The 21,634-nt window shown below is 39.6% G+C and overlaps 1 protein-coding gene across 2 annotated transcripts in view; it reads left to right on the forward strand.

Moving 5' to 3' along the window:
- ZNF391 (zinc finger protein 391) overlaps window positions 1–21,634 on the forward strand; it is an 83,173-nt gene that overhangs the window by 53,168 nt on the left and 8,371 nt on the right. Inside the window, exon 3 of one of the 2 annotated variants that reach the window (XR_008503051.2) lies at window positions 21,475–21,618. The gene's annotated coding sequence lies outside the window, so the exon portion shown is untranslated. Of the gene's footprint in view, window positions 1–2,822; window positions 4,659–21,474; window positions 21,619–21,634 lie in introns of those variants that run through there. The other variant, XR_008503050.2, reaches the window with a different exon arrangement.

Genomic DNA, 21,634 nt, shown 5'->3' on the forward strand with positions numbered 1-21,634 from the left:
AAATGCCAATAGGGTAATTACCTCACCATCTATACCAACCTCTTGGTTCAAAATCTGATGTCATTTACAACTCTTCTCTTTTTCTTACCCACACATTTAGTTGGTCATCAAGTCCCATAGGTTCTATCTCTGAAATATCTCCTCCTGTTTGCTCCTGTCACTGACTTAATTCAAATATGAGCTCTCAGCTACAACTTTGTCAAAGCTTTCTAAACTGGCCTCTGCCTTGAATCTTCCTTTTCCTACTTTCACATTGCTGTCAGAGTTCTCTTCCCCTAAAACATCTGATCATGACCCTCTTCAATAAACAATATAACCCAAGCTCTAGCATGAAAACCCAGTTTTTCATCTTTCTCTCCACTTCTAATCTGTGTGGGCAAAGCAGTTATTTCCACTGCCTCTTTACTCTCTTCTGGAAAAGGATGAAGTCATAAGAAATAACTGGTCCTACTCAGGATTTACTAGGATTCCCGTGTAAAAAATCACCATGCACGTGTTTATTGGAATCTCCCTTCCTTCCCTACAAAGATCAAGGTTCACCTCCTTCTGGGACTTAAAGATGGACCAAGGACATAGCATCCAGTGTCAATGAATAAAGGTCAAGTCTGGGACACAAGACGTGTCTGCTGAATCTCTGTATCTATTCCCATCTGACCCAAACTCCATTGGTAAATGGAAGACACTCTTTCCTAAAACCTCCCTGACTCAAGAGACATTTGAGGAAACCAAATGCTAACTAACTTACTAATTAGGTATGTGAAACTAAAATATTAGTTTCACAAGTGGCATGGTCTGGGAAAAGGCCGCAGGCTCAGGAAACCCACGTTTCTAGTTTCTGTGGTACTACTAACCAGTTATAACTAGTGATACGATATCACATAATGAGACCTGAGCTTCAGTTTTTCTCATCTGCAGAATTGGAGATAATACTCCAAGTCTTCCTGTGGGAATATGAGAAAATGAATAAAGTTATGATATACTGATAAGGCAAATACTCCCCCAACTTTCATTTAAGTCATAAAATCTGGCTAAGCGTTGGTGAGTGAGCAGGCTGTGTACTCCTTCCCGCCTCAGCAGCAGACACAAAGGGTCTCTTCTTCTCAAATTTCAGGAACTTCCTCACATAAGGGAGAACTTGCCGGGAAAGCCTGGACTGAATACTGGGAGAATAATATTAGCTAAATTAGCTTATACAGGTAGTGTTTACTATGAACCCGGCACTGTTCTAAGTTTTGTCTTATCTAATCCTCACAATGGGTAGGTACAGTAGTGGTTTGGAAGATGTTTACAAATTCTCTGATACTTTCTTCAAATGGTGGAGCTTAACTTCCCTTTCCTGGAGTGTGGGCTGGACTTAGTGATCCCTTTCTAATGAATAGAAAAAAGTGGATGTGGCAGTGTGTGACCTCAGAAGCTAAGTCATAAAAGGTGTTGTGGTTTCCTCCTTGCTTTCTTTCTTGGGTCACTTACACAGAATACCCCCATCCATTGATTATTGTGGTTATGAATGTACACACTTATGTACATGAACCTACAGAAGTAATAGGGTTAGGACCTCTGTCTCCACAATTACACATTAGAGGTCACATTCTTTGCCTCTCTTCCTTTTGCAACAAACTTGCTTCTACTTTGTTGTATCCATCATATTGGCAGAGCCTGGCAGTCATTAGAGAAGCAGCCTGGTCTAAAGCATTCTTTCTCAGCTTCACTGCAAGTTCTTTCCCTCTTTTCTGCACTCAGCAACATTAACCTATGTCCCTCTCTGGATGCTTATTATCCTCTATCTTTTGGTGCCCTGTGTTTGTGCTTATCTTTTTCAGATTGTGTTGTTAGCTTCTTGTGGGCTGAGCTCTCATCAGGCAGTGGTGCTCTGGTGCCTGGGCCCCCAACCTGAAGGTTTAATAAATATTGTTAAGTAAATGAGTGAATGGTTGATGGATGATTGCCTCCTGACACTCCCACTGTGCCTCATTTCCTTACACACCCAGTTACAGCTTTGTACTATTCTCTTTTTTTTGCCCCTCCACGTGCATTCTTTACTCTCCTCTGAGCCCCAGCAAAAGCTGATCTCTATGGACTCTGTGGGCAGGGGGGCAAACTTTTCCCTCTATCCTCTTAGTGTACTTGTTTGTTTGTTTGTTTGGCTGGGCCTAAGAATTAAATTGACATAAATCAGATCAATGGAGAAAAACATACAAGTTTATTTAATACAAGTTTTTTGTGGCACAGAGCCTTCATAAGGAAATAAAGACCCAAAGAAACAGTTAAAGTTGAACACTTATATAGTGAATTGGACAAACAGTAGTAACTTGTGAAAATGTGACAAGGCAAAGGGGGTTGGGCTAGAGAAGTTAATTGGGTGGAGAAATGACTAGGAAGATAAGGGTTAATTGAACAGGGTTTGTTTGTACAGATTTCCCTCAGCCTCAAATTCTCATTCTTGATGACAAGAATTAAATTTTCCTTCTTGTATAGAGAGGACGTCTTTCACATGGGGATTTTATCTTCTGCATTTAAGGTCAGAGTGATCTTATGCACCTGCTGTATTTCAAGTGCCTTTAACTCAAAATAGTCAATATCCCAGAGTAGCATATTTTAGGATGGCATGTTCTGAACCCTTTTAACTGCACAGGTGGGACAAGAGACAAGTCATGGTATTATTCCCCACCCCACCGGGCTGGTTACACTAACCCCTGGAACCCGTGAATATTATTTGTCAAAAAAAGGACTTTGCAGGCGTGATTAAGTTAAGGATCTTGAGATAAGGAGGTTATCCTGGTTAGCAGGGTGGACTCTAAAAGCAAGCACATGTATTCTTGTAGGAGGGAAGGCAGAGAGATTTGCTGACAGACACAGAAGAGGAGGGTACAATGGAGGCAGAGATTGGAGTGATGCAGCCACAAGCCAAGGAATGCCGGCAACTACCACAAGCTGGAAGAGGCAAGGAATAATCTTCCCTGGAACTTGCCAACACCTTAATTTTGGCCCAGTGAAACTTAATTCAGACTTCTGGATTCCAGAACTAATGAGTATAAATCTCTGTTGTTTTAGCCAAGCATATTTGTGGCAATTTATTGCAGTGTTCATAGGAAACAAATATACTCTTCTTTTGCCCTTGCTCTTTCAGGGTCAGGAGTGTTCATGTTTTACTACAATTGCTAAATGTTCATGTCCCACTGACCTTTGTTTATACTTTCTTCAATTAATGTAGTACCACTTTCTTGCTGGGACTCTGCCAAGAGATGCAGTGAAGAAAATAAAGGCACAAACAACAAGAGGTCCCTGAAAATATCTTATTTCACCAATAGACCCATCCTTTAATTTTCAGTCTTCTTGGGCAGTGCTGGGGCCATCAGCTCCTCAGAACTGTCGTTCCAGATTTCCATTGGCCCTGTATATTCTCCTCAGAACTACATTTCTCAGAGGCCACAATCAAGATGAATCCTCTCACCTCTATTCAGGGATGGGTTCATTCATGGCCTGGAGGGGCCTATCTGAGGCAAAGGATGTGTTCAAGACAGGATCTAGATACAAGTCCCATCCCACTGTGAGGTCATTCATGTTGGTCCCCCATTCCCTCCCCTCACCACATTATCTTCACAGCAACAAATCCAGAGATAGATACATATCTCTGACCTTTCTCTTGTATCAAACTATTTTTCCTGGGAACAACGCTCTACCATCAGTTGGACAGAAATAAAAATTTAATAATTATAGTTGACAGGAGGAAATGTTAATGGATTGATTTTTTTTCTCAGCATTAACTTATTCTGCCATATTTCTTAAACCTTTAGCAACTGCCAGCACTCTCTAGTACTGATAGACCACAGAATAGAAGAACAGGAAGCATAAGTAACAGTATGTCTTGTTCCAATCCAGCAAGTAGGCATGGTTTTAATTTTATACTGTGCTTTCGTAGTAGAGCCAGAATTTCTATAGGGAAACAATTTGATTCCTAACATCTGTGTGTGAACATTTCCAGTTGAAATCATGAGCTGTGCTTAATCAAGGACTCACACTGGGGTGGTGGGATGGCACCCCACAAAGGCAGGATGGATGCCCCACAACCACCCCAAATTTGGTTTAGATGTCAAGACTGATGACTCCACACACACTAAAGGAGTAGGAAGGTTTATTATTCACACAATGAGACTCATAGGTAAAGTATGGCAGGCTCCCAAACTAGTCCGAAAATGTATTGAGAGAAAGCAGGGAGGGGTTTCTAGCTTGGAGTTTTATGGTGCTTAGGGGATGGGACTGGGATAAGGGTTTCCCATGCAAGGTAGGGCTTATATAGTTTGAACAACTCCCACCCCCACCTTGCTAGGACACCAAGGGAGAGAGCATCCAAGCTTTCTTATCAGTTGTCCAGATGTGGTACAGAAAGGAAGAAGGGTTGGCTTGAAAGCTGTCGGCAGTCAACTATCAAAAAAGGAAACAGACAATTACAGGTGGTTTCTGCATGATGGGCCAATAACTTGTAGAAAAGACGTGAAAGTGGATTTGTAGCAAGTGTGAAGGACAGAGGGCCAGTAGCTGAAGTAAAGCATGATTTTGAATATCCATATCCTGTTTGATATTTATACAATCCTCTTTCTCAGCTGCCTGAACTGCAGAAAGAAGGAACAGTAATAAAGACTAAGGAAAATTTCTTAATTAAAGAGCTGTTTCTTAAAAAAAACTCTCTATTAGCCATTTAAGGCAAAGGGAACATCCCTGCTTTGTAGCACAAGTAACAAAAGATCTCAAGAGATGATGACAGGCCTTTTCTGAGATAGGAAAGGCTGCAGGGAGGGGGGTCTTTTTTGTGGCTTCTTCTTGGAACGCTCTTTCTCCCAGATCTTTCTGTGGTTGCCTCTTCTCATCCTTCAGGACTGTGGGAGATTCTATTTTCCAAAAATGGTCACAGCAATATTTGCAGTCCCAAATGTTCTTCCAGAACCTTGCTAGTCTCTGGTAAGAAGTGAAGGCTATTCTCCCATTCCACCTCCCAACCTGGGTGGGATATTTTTACTGCATCCATGAATAGTATTTGACAGAAGTGCCAGTGAGTGACTTCCATGGCTAGGTGGATGTGAGATGTCATCTGATACCTGACTCTCTCTCAGGATGCTCACCTTTGGAACCCAGCCACCATAACGTGAGAAAGCCCAGGCCATCTGGAGAGACAACCTGTGGATGTTTTGGCCTATAGCAAAACTAGGGACTCAGCAGATAGCCAGTGTCAACTGCCAGATATGTAATTGAGTGAGCCTATAGATGACTTCAACCCCAGCCTTCAAGTGTTCCAACTGAGCACCAGACAGACATCATGAGTCAGAGACAAACTATGCCCTCTGTGCCCTGTCCAAATTCCTGACCCACAAATCCATGACCATAATAACTGATTGTTTTAAGCCACTATGTTTTGGGATAATTTGTTATACAGCTGTAGTAAGTGAAACTCAAGATGTCACCTCAGAGGCTTTCTTGACATTGCTCACCAAAATCACATGCACCAGTCATTCTCCATCACATTAACCTATTTCATTTTCTTTATATTTTTTACTGTGGTAAAATATATATAACATAAACTTTCCTATTTTAACCATTCTCAAGTGTACAGTTCACTGGCATTAAGTACATTCACAATGTTGAACAATCACCACTGTTCATCATTCCAAACAGAAATTTTCTGTCTATTAAATAATAACTCCCCATTCCCCTCTCCTCCTAACTGCTGGAACCTGTAATCTACTTTATGTCTCTGTAAGTTTGCTTATTCTAGATACCTCACCTAAGTGGAATCATACCATATTTGCCCTTTTGTGTCTGGCTTATTTCACTTAGCATAATGTTTTCAAGGTTCATTCATGTTGTAACATGTATCAGAATTTCCTTCCTTTTTCAGCTTGAATAATATTCTATTGTATGTGTATACCACATTTTGTTACCCATTCAATTATTAATGGACAATTGGGTTGCTTCTACCTTTTGGCTATCATAAATAATGCTGATATGAATACAGATGCACAAATATCTCTTCAAGATCTTGCTTTCAATTTTTTTCCTTCCTTCCTTCCTTCTTTCCTCTTCCTTCCTCCCTTCCCCTTCCTTTCTTCCTTTTTCTTTCTTTCTCTTTCTCTTTCTTTCTTTCAGTTCTTTCTTTTTCTCTTTCCTTCCTTCTTTCCTTCCTTCCTCTCCCTCGCTCCCTCCCTTCCTTCCTTCCTTCCTCTCTTTTCTTTCTTCCTCTCTTTTCTTTCTTTCTTCTTTGTTTGAGACAGGGTCTTGCTTTGTCACCCAGGCTGCAGTGCAGTGGTGCAACCATAGCTCACTGCAGCCTCAGTCTCCTGGGCTCAAGTGATCCTCCTGCCTCAGCCTCCTGAGTAGCTAGGACTACATTTGCTTTCAATTCTTTTGGGTATATACCAAGACATAGAGTTGCTGGATCATGTGGTAATCCTATGTTTAACTTTTTTGAGGAACTACTGAATGGTTTTCCACATAATCTGCACCATTTTACATTCCCACCAACAAAGCATGGGTTGCAATTTGTCTGCATACTAGTTAACACTTGCTATTTTCCTTTGCTTTAATAGTAACCATCCTAATGGGTGTAAAGTGGTACCTCGGTACCTCGTTGTGGTTTTTATTTGCATTTTCCTAATGGCTACTTATATTGAGCATTTTATTATGTGTTTATACAGTATATCTTCTTTGGAAAATTTTCTATTCAAATATTTTGCCCATTTTTGAATTGGGTTTTTGTTGTTGAGTTGTAGGTGTTCTTTATATATTCTGAATATTAATCCCTTATCAGATATATGATTTGCAAATATGTTCTCCCTTTCTGTGGGTTGTCTTTTCACCTTCTTAATAGTGTCCTTGGATGCACAAAAGTTAGAAACTTTGATGAAGTCCAATTTATCTATTTTTTGTTTCCTATGCTTTCAGTATCATATCCAAGAAATCACTGCCAAATCCAATGTCATGAAGATTTTCTTGTAGGGGTTATGTTTTCTTCTAATGGTTGTATATTTTTACATTTAGGTCTTTGATCTATTTTGAGTGAATTTTTTAGTGTGGTGTAGGTAAGGGTTCATCTTCATTCTTTTACACATGGACATGCAGTTTTCCCAGAGCCATTTGTTGAAAAGACTGTCCTCTGCCCAGTGAATGGTCTTGGTGCTTGCTCTTGTTGAGTATCAATTGGCCATACCTGTGAGGGTTTATTTCTTTGCTGTCTATTCTCTTCCATTGGTCTATATATCTGTTTTTATGTCAGTATTACATTCTTCTGATTACTGTAGATTTGTAGTAAGTTTTAAAATCAGAAAGTATTACAACTTTGTTCTATTTATTTATTTACTTATTTATTTGCTATTTGGGGTCCTTTGAGATACCATGTGAATTTTAGGATGAGTTTTTTTATTATCTAGGAAAAAAACACTATTAGGATTCTTACAGGGATTACATTGAATCTGTTGGTTGCTTCAGATGATGTTATTCTGTTAGCAATATTAAGTCTTCCAATCCAATGCAATGTCTTACCATTCATTTTTATCTTAATTTCTTTTGGTAGTGTTTTGTAGTTTTTAGTGTACAAATTGTTCATCTCCTTGGTTAAATTTATTTTTAAGTATTTTATTTTTATGCAATTGTTAAGTACAATTGTTTTCTTGATTTCTCTTTTGGATTGTTCATTGTTAGTGTATAGTAATGCAACTAATTTTTGTGTATTGATTTTATATTCTGCAACTTTGCTGAATTCCTTTATTAGCGCTAGGTTTTTTTGTGGAATCTTTAGAGTTTTCTGCACATAAAATCATGCCATCTTCAAACAGAGATAATTTTACTTCTTCCTTTTCAATTTGTGTAACTTATCTTTCTTTTTCTTAACTAATTACTCTGGCTAGAACTTCCAATAATGTGTTGTAAATTCTGATGATTTTATGTTGCATGACCTCGGAACTCTTACCTGCTTGTTTTAAACTCCCTGTTTTAAAGCAGGAACTGTTACCTGCTTGTTTAAAACTCCCTGAGAGAAATCTGTTTGGATCAAATGCTCTAGACCCAGTAAAGGTATTGGCTCAAGGGTCCCTCTTTCTCTCCCGCTACCTGCATTCCCTGACCTTCATATGTATGGCCTTCAGTCATGCCATGTACCTGTCAGGACCTGCAAGAGATGAAATCTTTATTTCCATCTTGTGTCTCTCTTAATCATTGAAGGGGGTGCTCTCCAGCTTAATGATCCTAAATTAAAGAATATGTTAAATAGATAGTGGGCCCAAGTAAGCATCCTTATCTTTTTCCTGTCCTTAAGGGAAAGGGTTTTGGTCTTTCACCATTGAGTATGACGTTAGCTGTGTGTTTTTTATATATGGTTTTTATCATGTTAAGGGAGTTTTCATCGATTCCTAGTCTATGAGTGTGTGTGTGTGTGTTTTTTTTTTTTTTTTTTGAGACTGAGTCTCACTCTGTCACCCAGGTGGCGCGATCTCAGCTCACTGCAACTTCCGCCTCCCAGGTTCAAGCAATTCTTGTGCGTCAGCCTCCCGAGTAGCTGGGACTACAGGCACACGCCACCATCCCCACCTAATTTTTGTATTTTTAGTAGAGAAGGGGTTTCACCATATTGGCCAGGCTAGTCTCGAACTCCTGACCTCAGGTGATCTGCCTGCCTTGGCCTCCCAAACTGCTGGGATTACAAGGCATGAGCCACTGTGCCCGGCCTTATGAGTGTATTTTATTATGAAAGTATATTGAATTTTGTCAACTGCTTTTTCCTGTATTAAGGAAGGTGATCATGTAATTTTTTTCCTGCATTCTATTAATGTGGTGTATCGCATTAACTTTCAGTTGTTAAACCATTCATACATTCCAGGAATAAATTTCACTCAGTCATGGTGTATAATTCTTTTAATATGTTGCTGAATTTGGTTTGCTAATTTAGTATTTTGTTTATCTTCATAATTTTTATCAGTATTTGCATTATCTTACTTATATATGTATGTGTCACTTGAGAATGTAAGCTCCCTGGAGAAAAGGAACCCGCTTTGTTTATTACAACTAGGATCATGACCAGCTCAGTACATTTTTCTTGACTGCCAAGAAATGGCAATTTGGCAATGAAACATCTGAAAAAGGAGGACACGAAAAAGGCATTTGAGGGTACCTTTGGAGGCACAAATAAAATTCTCCCTAAGGAATCTCAGAGGTAGGGGGAATTCGAGAAAATCATAGTTTTCACAAAGTAGGTAGAGACAGGACTATATAAACATTCTGTGTTAACCTTCAGGTTTTTGTGGCCTGATAAAATATATTATACAAGTGTATGTCAATACTCATAGCCAACTATTGTGGTAGGAAGAATTGTCAGATGATTCCCATGGGCCCTTCCGTTTCTAGTATTACTTACATAATTATGCTAGGTTACATGGCAAAATAAATTTTATAGATGTAATTAAGATTACTTATCAGTTAACTTTAAAATAGATTATCCTGCTGGGCCTAACCTGGTCAAATGAGCCTTTTAAAAGCAGAGAGCTTTCTCCAGCTGGTAGCATGAGAAGGATCTGACTGTGGTTCATAGTTTTGAAGATGAGGAGGACTCCGTGGAAAGGACCTGAAAGGGGCCTTTAGAGCTGAGACCAACCTCTAGTCAATAGCCAGCAAGAAAATGGGGATCTCAGTCCTTCAATTACAAGGAAGTGTATCCTGCCAATGATCTGAATAAGCTTGGAAGCAGATTCTTCTACAGATCCTTTAGATAAGAATGCAGCTTGATCAACACCTTGATTTAAGCCTTGTAAGACCCTACAAAGAGAAAACAATTGAACCAACCCAGACTTCTGACCTACAGAACTGTGAACTGTAAATTTGTGTTGTTTTAAGCCACAAAGTTTGTAGGAATTTGTTACGCAGCAATAGAAAGCTAATACAGCTGTCATCTGAACTGTCTTGACTTACATTATTTCTAGCTTTGGTATCTTTGCAACTAAATTAGCCTCTTTAACCTCTTAAAAAATATGAAGCAATCTTCAAGGCTGAGAGAAATCAGAATCAGAGGCTGTGTCTTGCAGTGGCCTTGGGCTTCTACTTATCCTGGACATTTTGAACAAGGAGATCAAAAGAGTAATTTTTATTCTCTGTAGGAATAATTATCTGCTGGTATCAATGTCCATTTTATTCCTAGGTAGTTAGGTCAAATCCACTTACACAACATCATCTTCTATCACTCTATGCCATGTATCCCACACAACAGCAATTATAAGACTACAAACTCTTTGGCAATTCACCATAAACCTTCAAACCTTTTATCATGTTGATTTCTATTCCCAGAATGCACTTCCTTCCTCCTTTCTTTGCTTGGATAGTTTCATCAGGGCCCATATTACAATGTCACCTTTACTGGGAAGTTTACCATGGAGTAAAATGGCTTGCCGTTTCTTGGCCAAGTACATCACTTTGTTTACATCTTTAGTACAGGTGACATTTCATTATATAATTTTAATTGTTCCATCTATATGCATGAATAGATTGTGAACTCTTGAGAACTAATTATATTTGTATCTGTAATTTATAAGAAATATGAGTGCTCAATAAACATTTGTTAAATAAATAAGAAAAACTACAGGAAAAGGAAATACTGGATTTGTTCTCTGAGGAGGAAGTGATAAATTCCACTGTAGGAGTACTTAACTGGACATGCCAGTGGAGCACTGGACATGCTTTTTTTAATTGGACATGCCATCTGAGTAGAAATGTCCAGTAGGCAGCTAGGAGTACAGGATGGCAGCTCACAAATGAGGCAGTACAGATCATATTGTCCTTTAAAGTAATCTCTTCTAGGCATCATGACTTTGTTTACACTGCTTTCAGTAATTTTATTCTTCTATGTTAGATCTTTCTTCAAACCAAGTAACTTGAAATATCCCAATATTAGCAAATTAAAATGAAAATTATAGAGATTTATAATTAAGAATTTGGGGGCCATTTCTTTTCTGTTTTAGATGCTTTTAAATATCACCTTTTAAATATAACGTTAGTTATTTTTAGTACTTACTCAATTCCTCAAATTTTGTATTTCTAGCAGCCAAAATTATAAATTTTAACATTCTATGTGTGATGGGATTTCTTTGGCCACTTTTGAGTTTTTTTACAAAGTTATTTTTCATTTCGCCAATCTCTAAAAGCTTCATCATTATTTTATCAATGTCTTAAATGGCACATTCACTTTAATTTTTTATTTCTCAAAATTCATAGCCAAAACTTCATTATTTCATATTGAAGAAGTCACCGTAGTAACTAGTATTTTAGAGTGTAGCATGCAGATCAGCAGCATCACCAAGAGCCTATTAGAAATGCTGAATCCTAGACCTCTTTCCAGACCTCCTAAACAAGATCCTGAATGATTCATAAGTACTTTAAATTTTGAGAAGCAACACCCTAGAATGTTTCTTAGCAAATTTATGGTCCATGTCTACCAGATTTGTACAGTAGCCCCTGCACTATCTGTAGTTTCCCTTTCCAAGGTTTCAGTTACCTGATGTCAACTACTGTTCGAAAATATTAAAAGGAAAATTCCAGAAATAAACAATTTGTAAATTTAAAATTGTGCTTCATTATGAGTAGCATGACAAAATCTCATGCCATCCGGTTTCGTCCCCCTGGGACATGAATGTCTTTGTCCAGCACATCCACGACATTGTCTGCTCCTGACATCCAACCAATTGCCATCGCTTCATGATCCAGGATCACCTGAAGCAGATGAAACTCCTTCTGAGGTATTGTCAAAAGGTCAAGAGTAGCCTAGCACTGTGTCACAATACGTATATCATTCATCTCAGTTCATCTCATCACATAGGTATCTTATTACCTCACATCATCACAAGAAGTATGAGCACAATACAGTAAGATATTTTGAGAGACCACACTCACATAACTTTTACTACAGTATACTATTATAGTTGTTTTATTAATGTTGTTAATCTCTTTCTGTGCCTAGTTTGTAACAATTAGACTTTATCATAGGTATGTATGTGTAGGGAAAAGCAGTACAGTATATATAGGGTTCAGTATAATCCACAGTTTTAGACATCCACTGAGGGTCTCGGAATGTACCCTCTGTGAATAAGAAGGGACCACTGTAGTACTAATTTTGTATGAAAATTTTTTTGTTACTGAGTATGAATTTTATCTTTTGCATTATTTATTAGGAGATGAAACTGACTTCTTATCCTTAACTTTCTCTAAATTGAACATTTCTTTATATGCTAAAAAAAAATTGGGCAGCTGAAATTTTAAAGAAATGTTTAAAACTATCAAAACTCACGTATCCAATATTTTCATTTTTATCATTGCCTATTTTCTCCTTTTGCCCATACTTTCCAGTTAAAGAAACACGTTTTTGGTAAATTGGTAAAGTGGATGAACTGATTTTTAGCTAATTGTTCATTCATTGATTTTTGTCTAATTGATTTATGGATTTTACTGATTCCACAAAAGCGAAGCTCTATTGAGAGGTAGTGTAAAGTTGCTCAAGCACCCAAGAGAGTCAGTTTTGGAGAGTCTAACAATATTCATTTTATAATTCTGTAGCTCTCTGATGTACAGAGAAGTTAAAAACCTAAAGTTTCACTTATGGTAAGCGGTAGTCCTGAGATTTGATCCTGGATGTAAACGGCAATGTTACTCTGTTCATTTCATCATGATCACTACATTACAGACACTCATTAAATAAGCAGTGATCATTTGCTTTTTTCAATTAATTGAGGGTACACTGGCAATCCTCTGGTATACTGACACAATAAAGAAATTTTACCTTGATCATGATAATGTGATCTGTTTAGATTTGTAAAGGTGTTGACAAGGAACTTCACCAAAGTTATTATTTTCTTAAGAAAACGACTTACATTGGGTTTGGGGCAACTTTGTAACAAGGGAAGTTCCGTGAGGATAGAACACTGGGTGTATAAAAGAGAAGGTGCAGGCCGGGCACGGTGGTTCACACCTGTAATCCCAGCACTTTGGGAGGCCGAGGCGGGCGGATCACGAGGTCAGGAGATCGAGACCATCCTGGCTAACATGGTGAAACCCTGTCTCTAATAAAAAATACGGAAAAATTAGCCAGGCGTGGTGGTGGGTGCCTGTAGTCCCAGCTACTCGGGAGGCTGAGACAGGAGAACAGCATGAACCCGGGAGGCAGAGCTTGCAGTGAGCCGAGATCGTGCCACCGCACTCCAGCCTGGGCAACAGAGCGAGACTCTGTCTTAAAAAAAAAAAAAATAAAATAAAATGAAAAAGAGAAGGTGCAAACTATCATGCAACTTAAAAGAGGCACTTGGCTATGTATCCTTGTTACTAAAAGAAACCCAGTTGGCTGACCACTCAAGATATAGCATTACCTTTGGTGATTTACTGATAGGCATTGTGATGAGGTGGAAAAGCACGAACTCTGAAGCAAGTCAGAACAGAATGTGGTTTTTTTGTTTGTTTGTTTTTCTTTTCAGACAGGATCTTGCTCTGGAGCTGGAGTGAATGACACAATCTCAGCTGACTGCAACCTCCACCTCCCAGGTCCAAGCAATCTGCCCGCCTCAGCCTCCCGAGTATCTGGGACTACAGCCCCACATCACCACACCTGGCTAATTTTCTGTAATTTTTCTAGAAACAGGGTTTCATTATGTTGCCCAGGCTGGTCTCAAACTCCTGGGCCCAAGCAATCCATCTGCCTTGGCCTCCCAAAGTGCTGGGATTACAGACAAGAGCCACTGTACCTGGCCAGAACAGAATCTGAATGCTGACTCTACCACTTTCTATATGATTGGCCTTAGGAAAGTTACTTACCATTTTAATTTCAACTTTATCACTTATAAGAATAGGTATGGTGACACAAATCTCCTAGGATTCTTATTTTAAAAATGAGATAAAGCATGTTAAGTGGACCGACATGTTATTTAATAAATGGTAATTATTATTGCTATAGTCATAATTCAGGGCCTTGAAACTAGATGTTGTCAGAAAATAATTGATAGGCTGATTCACATTAACCAAACTCACTTGAAACTGATATATAAAACAACGCTAATTTATTAATTAACAATGAGAACTGCAATCATTATGAAGACTGAAATACTTGGTGAACACAAACATTGCATTCTCTTTTCGTAGTCATACCTATAGGGTAAACCAACTTGTTATCAGAAAAGAAGGGTGTATAGGAGAAAATCAGCCTAAAAAATGGGAAATTAGTGCAAGGGAAATTAGATGTGTGATTCAAATTATTTTGATCATGCTAAAATAACCCGATAGAGATCACACCAACATTGTCATATGTGCCTCTAATTCTTTAAGCCTCCTAATTAATCTAGGCACTGTTCCTTCATGGGCCCTGTGCCCTTCTATTTTCTCAGCCTCTTCTTAGTTTCATTTCCTATTCTCTACAGCCTGGATTCTGTATATTACCTAGGGACTTGGGCCGTGATTACTTTCTCCTAAAACAACAGGATCATTATGATGAAAACTGAAGTCGTTTCCCCCAATAATGTATTTGCAGTACTTACCTTTCAACCAGTTATGCAATTTTAAATAATAATGGGGGTCAGCCAAGCATGGGGACTCATGCCTGTAATCCCAGTATTTTGGGAGGCCAAGGCGGGAGGATTACCTGAAGCCAGGAGTTTGAGACCAGCCTGGGAAATACAGTGAGACCCTGTCTCTACAAAAAATAAAAAAAATTAGCCAGGCATGGTGGCACACACCTGTAGTCTCTGCTAGTCAGGAGGCTGAGGTGGAAGGATTGCTTGAGCCCAGGAGTTCGAGGCTGCACTCCAGCCTGGGCAACAGAGCAAGACCCTGTTGAAAGCAAGAAAGCAAGTAAGCTAGCAAGCAAGCAAGCAAGAAAGCAAGCAAGAAAGAGAGAGAAAGAAAGGGAGAGAGAAAGAGAAAGAAAGAAGGAAGGAAGGAAGGAAGGAGGGAAGGAAAGGAAGGAAGGGAAGGAAGGAAGGAAGGAAGGAAGGAAAGAAAGAAAAAGAAAGAAAGAAAGAAAGAAAGAAAGAAAGAAAGAAAGAAAAAGAAAGAAAGAAAGAGAAAGAAAGAAAGAAGGAAAGAAAGAAAAGAAAAGAAAGAAAGAGTCCATCATTATGAGGTCCAGGGGCTTGGCCCTCCTTCCACTGCCTTTCTTCTGCCTTTTTACTGTAACATTTCAGAGCCCAGACTCTGTGCTCACTATTTTTGATTTAAAATGTTCCCAAATTATCAAAGCCACTTTCTCATTTGCATTTGTCACAATGATGGAATTCACAAGAAAATATATTACAGACTCTGAAAACAATTCTCCAAATAATTTTGGCACCTCTTCTGGAACATTTCCTTCACCTTTGGGTTCTTCTTCTCTTGCATCTCTCTTATGTAAGCAGTGGCTGCTTTGTATTCCACACCTGACTTAACTGGGGCCTGGAGGGTGAGGTAGGTGCCCTTTTTGCTCCTCATTGCCACATTCAGGCCATTGTTTCTCTCCCTAGAGCCCCCTAGCTCCTCTAAGACACCTGCTATCAAACTAAACCACTTACTACCCCTTGCTGAAGTAATCTACTAATTCCCGGTCACTTCTTCATTTGTGGGAGATGACAGCACCTTCCTCACACTTCCTATGACTGCTCAGACCATTATACTTGGTGATACCGATATGTATGTAGTCAATCCATTCAGTATCTCAGGCTCTTAGGCCTTTGCCTTCCTCTCTTCCAATGATCTTGTTTTCCCTTCCCCCTCAGACATCCACACCAATAGTCACAACCTAGACCTCGTGGCATTACCAATAAGCACACTCCTCAAAACCTCAGTTTCAAGCATTCCACTTCCAAACCACCAGGCCCTATCTTTTCAACTTACTCCCCTCCCTTTAATACTTCAACTATAATTTTTTCAGCCCCAATAAAACCTAAAATAATAATATTATGGATTTATTTTTGCTTTTCTAACTCCCTTCCCACCTCCCTCCAACCCCACTTTAGCCCTTACTTTCACTTCTTGTCACTTTGAATTCCACAGGACATCACTATAATTTATTTCTCATAAGCACCCTTGCTCTCTTACCCCTCTCTCTTGGGTCACACTCTTCTGGAAAAATTCTAGCTAAATCCGATTTTCAGCTTATTCCACTCCTGCTCTCATGCACCTGAACATAGCTAAAGAAAACTCAGTGATGATGATTTGTCTCATTTTGAACTCATGACCCAATTATCTGAAAGGAGATACCCTTTGAGATAATTTGGTACTACCCTCCAATCCTACATTTCTTTAGTCAATTCACTTTCTCATTCTACAGGAGGTGACCTGATCCCCTCTTCTTAAACTTCTAACATCTCTTTATACCTGCTTCTCTTTCTCAGCTTATGATCTAATTTCTATGAAAAAAAATAGAAGCAATCAGGACAGAATTTCCACATCCATCCTCCACCAACCCATTGCAACCATAGCCAAATACTCTTTGTTCCCTCCTATTTTAACCACCATATCATTTATGCTCCTATTTTCAGGCCAACCCTTCCACTTGTGGCCTGAAGCTCATCTTATCTTGCTTCCTCAGAAATTCCAACCTATTTATCCCCTCTCCTTTCTGAATTATCAGTTTTTTTCTCTCTATTCATTCAATCCCAATAGGATTCAAACATTCAAACATACTGTAACATTGAATATTTAAAAAATCCTCAACTCCATGTCCTCTTCTAGCAACTACCCCAATGTTCTTTCCCCTTTATGGAAAACTCAAGTATTCAAATTTGTGTTCTCCAGTGTCTTATTTCCTATTCTCATATTAAGTCTTCCCATCAGGTTTTAGTTCCACCACTCTACCAAAACTGCTCTTAAGATCACCATTGACCTTTTCACTGCCAAATCCAACGTCAATTCTGTCTTCATCTTATTAAACCTCTCAGAAGTGTTTTACCTGAATCACTTTTTTCATTCAGCTTCTGGGGTACTACACTCCGCTGATTATCTTACTACCTCACATGCTGCATACCTCACACATGGATCCTCATCTTTCTAATTTCTTTTTTTTTAGACTTCTCCCTCATACCCCAGACTTGCATATCCAACAGTCTTGATATCTCAGCTGATTATCTTACTACCTCACATGCTGCCTACCTCACACATGGATCCTCATCTTTCTGATTTCTTTTTTTTTAGACCTCTTCCTCATACCCCAGACTTGCATATCCAACAGTCTTGATATCTCAGCTTGAAGGTCTAATAGGCATCTAAAACACTTCGCTTAGATAGCTAAATCACAATGAAAACGTTGGCAAAGATCTGGAGCAATGGAAACTCTCAAACATGAGTGGTAGGAGTGTAAATTGGTGCAATTCTTTGGCAAAACATTTGTCAATGTCAACTAAAGCTGAACATATGTATACCCCTGTGACACAACAATTTTACTCCTAGGTTTATACCCAACAGAAATCAGTACACATTACATCAAAAGACATGTATAAGAATGTTGTCAATGGCATTATTCATAATTGCCTCCAACTGGAAACAATCCAAGTGCCTGTCTGCAATAAAGTGGGTAAATAGTGAAACATTCATATAATGGAATATTACAACACCCACAAAAATAAATGAACCACAGCTATTTGCAATAACATGAATAAATCTCACAAACACTAGGTAAAAAATGCTAGACACAAATGTATAGGGTATGATTGCTGTGGTTTGAATGTCTCCTCCAAAACTCATGTAAAATTTAATTGCCATTGTGACGGTAATAAGAGATGGGACCTTTACAGGGTGATTAGGTTATTAGGGATCGGGCCTCACGAATGGATTAATGCCATTATTGAGAAAGTGGGTTAGTTAGCACTGGAATTCTACCCACTTTTTCTGCCTCAAGTGCTCTTGCCCTCCCTTGCCACATGATGCTTTCTGCCATGGGATGATGCAGTATGGAGGCCCTCACCATATGTTGGTGCCATGCACTTTGACTTCTCAGCCTCCAGGACCATGAGCCAAATAAATTTCTATTCTTTATAAATTACGTAGTCTGTGGTATTCTGTTATAGCAACAAAAAACAGACTAAAACAGAAAATTGGTAAAGGCTATTTTAGTGAGGTCTTAGATGGAAATGAGGAGCAAGGTATTGGAAACTGGAGTAAAGGCCATCCTTGTATACAGTTGCAAAGAACTTGGGGGAATTGTGTCTGTGTTCTAGGGCCTTATAAAGTACAGAACTTAAGAGTAACGAACTGGGATATCTGGTGGAAGAAATATCTAAGCAGCAAAGCATTCAGACTGCTGTGTGGCTGTTTTTAACTGCATACAATGAGATGTGAGAGGAAAGAAATAAAGATGGAATTTATAATTAAAAAGAATCAGGGTAGAAATATTTGGAAAATGTATAGCCTGGCCATATAAATAATAGAAAAGTATGTTCAGGAGAGAATACTAAGTGTGTGGCTAAGTGACTTTTTACTAAGGAGATAAACATGGATAAAAGGAAGGTGCTATTCATTAAGACAATGGGAGACAGACCATAAACCATTTCAAAGATCTTCAAGTCTGCCCCTACAATCACAGGCCCAGAACTCTAAAAGGGTAAAATGATTTCAGGGGAAAGGTCCAAGGCACCCTCCATGGACTCAGCTCAGAGCTGCCTCAGGTCTGCTCCTGGGGTTCCAGAGCAGTACTCTGTGGCCACCCTAGCCATGGCTCAGGTAGGCCCAGGTATGGCTTGATCCAGAAAGTGCAAGCTGTAGAGCCTGGCAGTGTCCATGTGGTGCTGATGCAGCAGGCATGCACAATGCAATAGCTGTGAAGACCTGGCTTCCTCCACCTAGATTTCAAAGGATGTTGCTGACAGTCTGGGGGCCCAGGCAGAGAATCGTGCGGGGACACAGCCACTGCAGAGAGCCCCTGCTAGGACAATGACAAGTGGAAATGTGGGGTCAGAGTTGACACAGAGTCTCCACTAGGGCTGCCTAGTAGAGCGTGGAAGTAGGGCCACTCTCAGGACTCCAGAATTGTGGAGGTGACAGCATGCAACACCAGCCTGGGAGAACTACAGATACAAGACTCCAACCCATGACAGCTACTGCATGGACTGAGCCATTGGAGCAGGGCTGTCTGAGGCCTTGGCTGCCCAACCCCAACCCCTAGATGTAGGACAAAGAGACAAAGGAGATTATTCTCCCACTTTAGGACTTAATGTTGGCCAGGCACAGTGGCTCATGCCTGTAATGCCAGCATTTTGGGAGGCTGAGGCGGGTGGATCATTTGAGGTCAGGAGTTCGAGACCAGCCTGGCCAACATGGTGAAACCCTGTCTCTACTAAAAATACAAAAATTAGTTGGGCGTGGTGGCAAGTGCCTGTAATCCCAGCTACTCAGAAGGCTGAGGCAGGAGATTGTGCCACTGCACTCCCCTAGGTGATAGAGTGAGACTCCATCTCAAAAAAAAAAAAAAAAAAGTCTTAATGTTTTCCCTGTTGGGTTTTGGAAAATAGGTAACTTGTTTGATTTCACAGGCTCATGAATGGAGAGAATTTGCCTCAGGATAAATCATGCCGTGAGTACAACCCACATCTGATTCAGATGAGACTCTGGACTTTTGAGTTGGTGCTGGAATGAGTTAAGAATTTTGGGGCTGCTGGGATGGAACGAATGTATTTTCTATGTGAGAAGAACATGAGTTTTGAGGGTCAGGGGCAAAATGCTATGATTTGAATGTCTCCTCCAAAATTCATGTTGAAATTTAATTGCCATTGTGATGGTTTTAAGAGGTGGGACCTTTAAAAAGTGATTAGGTCGGTCGGGCACAGTGACTCATGCCTGTAATCCCTGCACTTTGGGAGGCCGAGGCAGGCAGATCACCTGAGGTCAGGAGTTCAAGACCAGCCTGGCCAACATGGTGAAACCCGTCTCTACTATAAATACAAAAATTAGCTGCGCATGGTGGCAGACGCCTGTAATCCCAGCTACTCGGGAGGCTGAGGCAGGAGAATCACTTGAACCCAGGAAGCAGAGGCTGCAGTGAGCCAAGATCACGCCATTGCACTCCAGCCTGGGTGACAAAAGCGAAACTCTGTCTCAAACAAACAAACAAACAAAAAAAAACAAATAAAAGCTGATTAAGTCATAAGGGCTTTGCCCTCATGAAGGGATTAATACCATTATCACAGGAGTGACTTAGTTATCTTGGGTGTCTGGCCCTTTTCTCTGTCTCACACACTTTCACCCTTTCTCACCATGTGATGACTTCTGCCATCAGATGATGTAGCACAAAGGCCCTCACCATATCTAATTGTTGGAGTTAATACTCAGGATAATAGTTACCTTTGGGGAAGAAGAAAAAGGCTGTGATTTGAGGGGTGAAATAGCATTACTGGAATGCCAGTAGTGCTCCATTTCTTGACCTAGATGATAATTTTACAGATATATTCACTTTGCACATTTATATTTTGTGTTCTTTTGTTTCTTTTATTAAGTTAAAAAGTTCCCAAACTGAATTCTGATTCCTCATCCCCTCTGTGAACCTACTGCGTACTTGGTATTCTCTATCTCAGTACAAGGCAAATCCTTTCAAGTTGCTAAGGCCGAAGTCCTTAAAGCCACCCTAACTTCTCTCTCACCTTTATAGCTAACCCACAGGAAAACCTTATCTGCTGTACATTCAAAATATAGCCTCAGTCCAACTACTTCCCATTGTTTTGTCAACAATATCTTTGTTTAAGCCACCATTCGATCTTACCTGGACTACTAGCATTCCAACTAAATTCCTGCCTGTACTCTTAACCCTTTATAATTTATTCCCTACATTACAGCAAGTGACCCTTTTTAAACAATTCAAATCTGTGCCCGACACTCTCCAATGACTTGCCATCTCATTCTGAATACAATGTTAAATCCTTACCATAGCCAAGAAAGTCCTGAGGAACTACACCCCCAGCTTTCTCTCTGACCTCATCTACCCTCACACATTACAATCCAGCCAGTGTTTCTGAAACTGCCAAATGCTCCTATCTCAGGATACTTGTGGCTCCTAGTCCCTCTGCATGGAATGTTATCCTCTCAGATATCTACCTAGTTCATTCCTTCAGCACCTCCAAGTGTGTGCTCCAATGACAAGTCATTAGAAATGCATTTCCTTTTTTTTTCCCCCACATCAAGTATGTGAACCCAAGAAAGGCATTTCCTAACCATTCTGTCTACAATAGCACCACCACAACCCATGATGGAAGTCTTGCCCAAGCCCTTCACCCTGCTTTATTATCTATGTTTATCACCCTCAGCATTTTACAACTTTCTTTATAATAGGATGTGAACTCTGCAACAGAATATTTGGCTTTGTCTATTTCTGAACCTCTGCAACTATAATAAATTCAGCCACCTCATAAGCATTGGCTGTGGTTGAATGATTTTTAACGAAGACTTAAATGTTTAAGGATGAATGACTAAGTTATGTGATATTTTCTCTCTTTTCTGCTTCCCTCACAGTCATTTAGCAAAAACTACTCAAGTGGTTTAATATCTATAATCTGGCAGACATGGAAAGTGCCAATCTAGGACATAGAGGAAAATGCTTAGTCTCTATATGCCCAATCTTGGACATTGAAACATCCAAATAAATTACACATGAAGGTATTAGAACTTTTTG

The sequence above is a fragment of the Pongo pygmaeus genome, chromosome 5, assembly GCF_028885625.2.
Source record: "Pongo pygmaeus isolate AG05252 chromosome 5, NHGRI_mPonPyg2-v2.0_pri, whole genome shotgun sequence".
Taxonomy (NCBI): domain Eukaryota; kingdom Metazoa; phylum Chordata; class Mammalia; order Primates; family Hominidae; genus Pongo; species Pongo pygmaeus.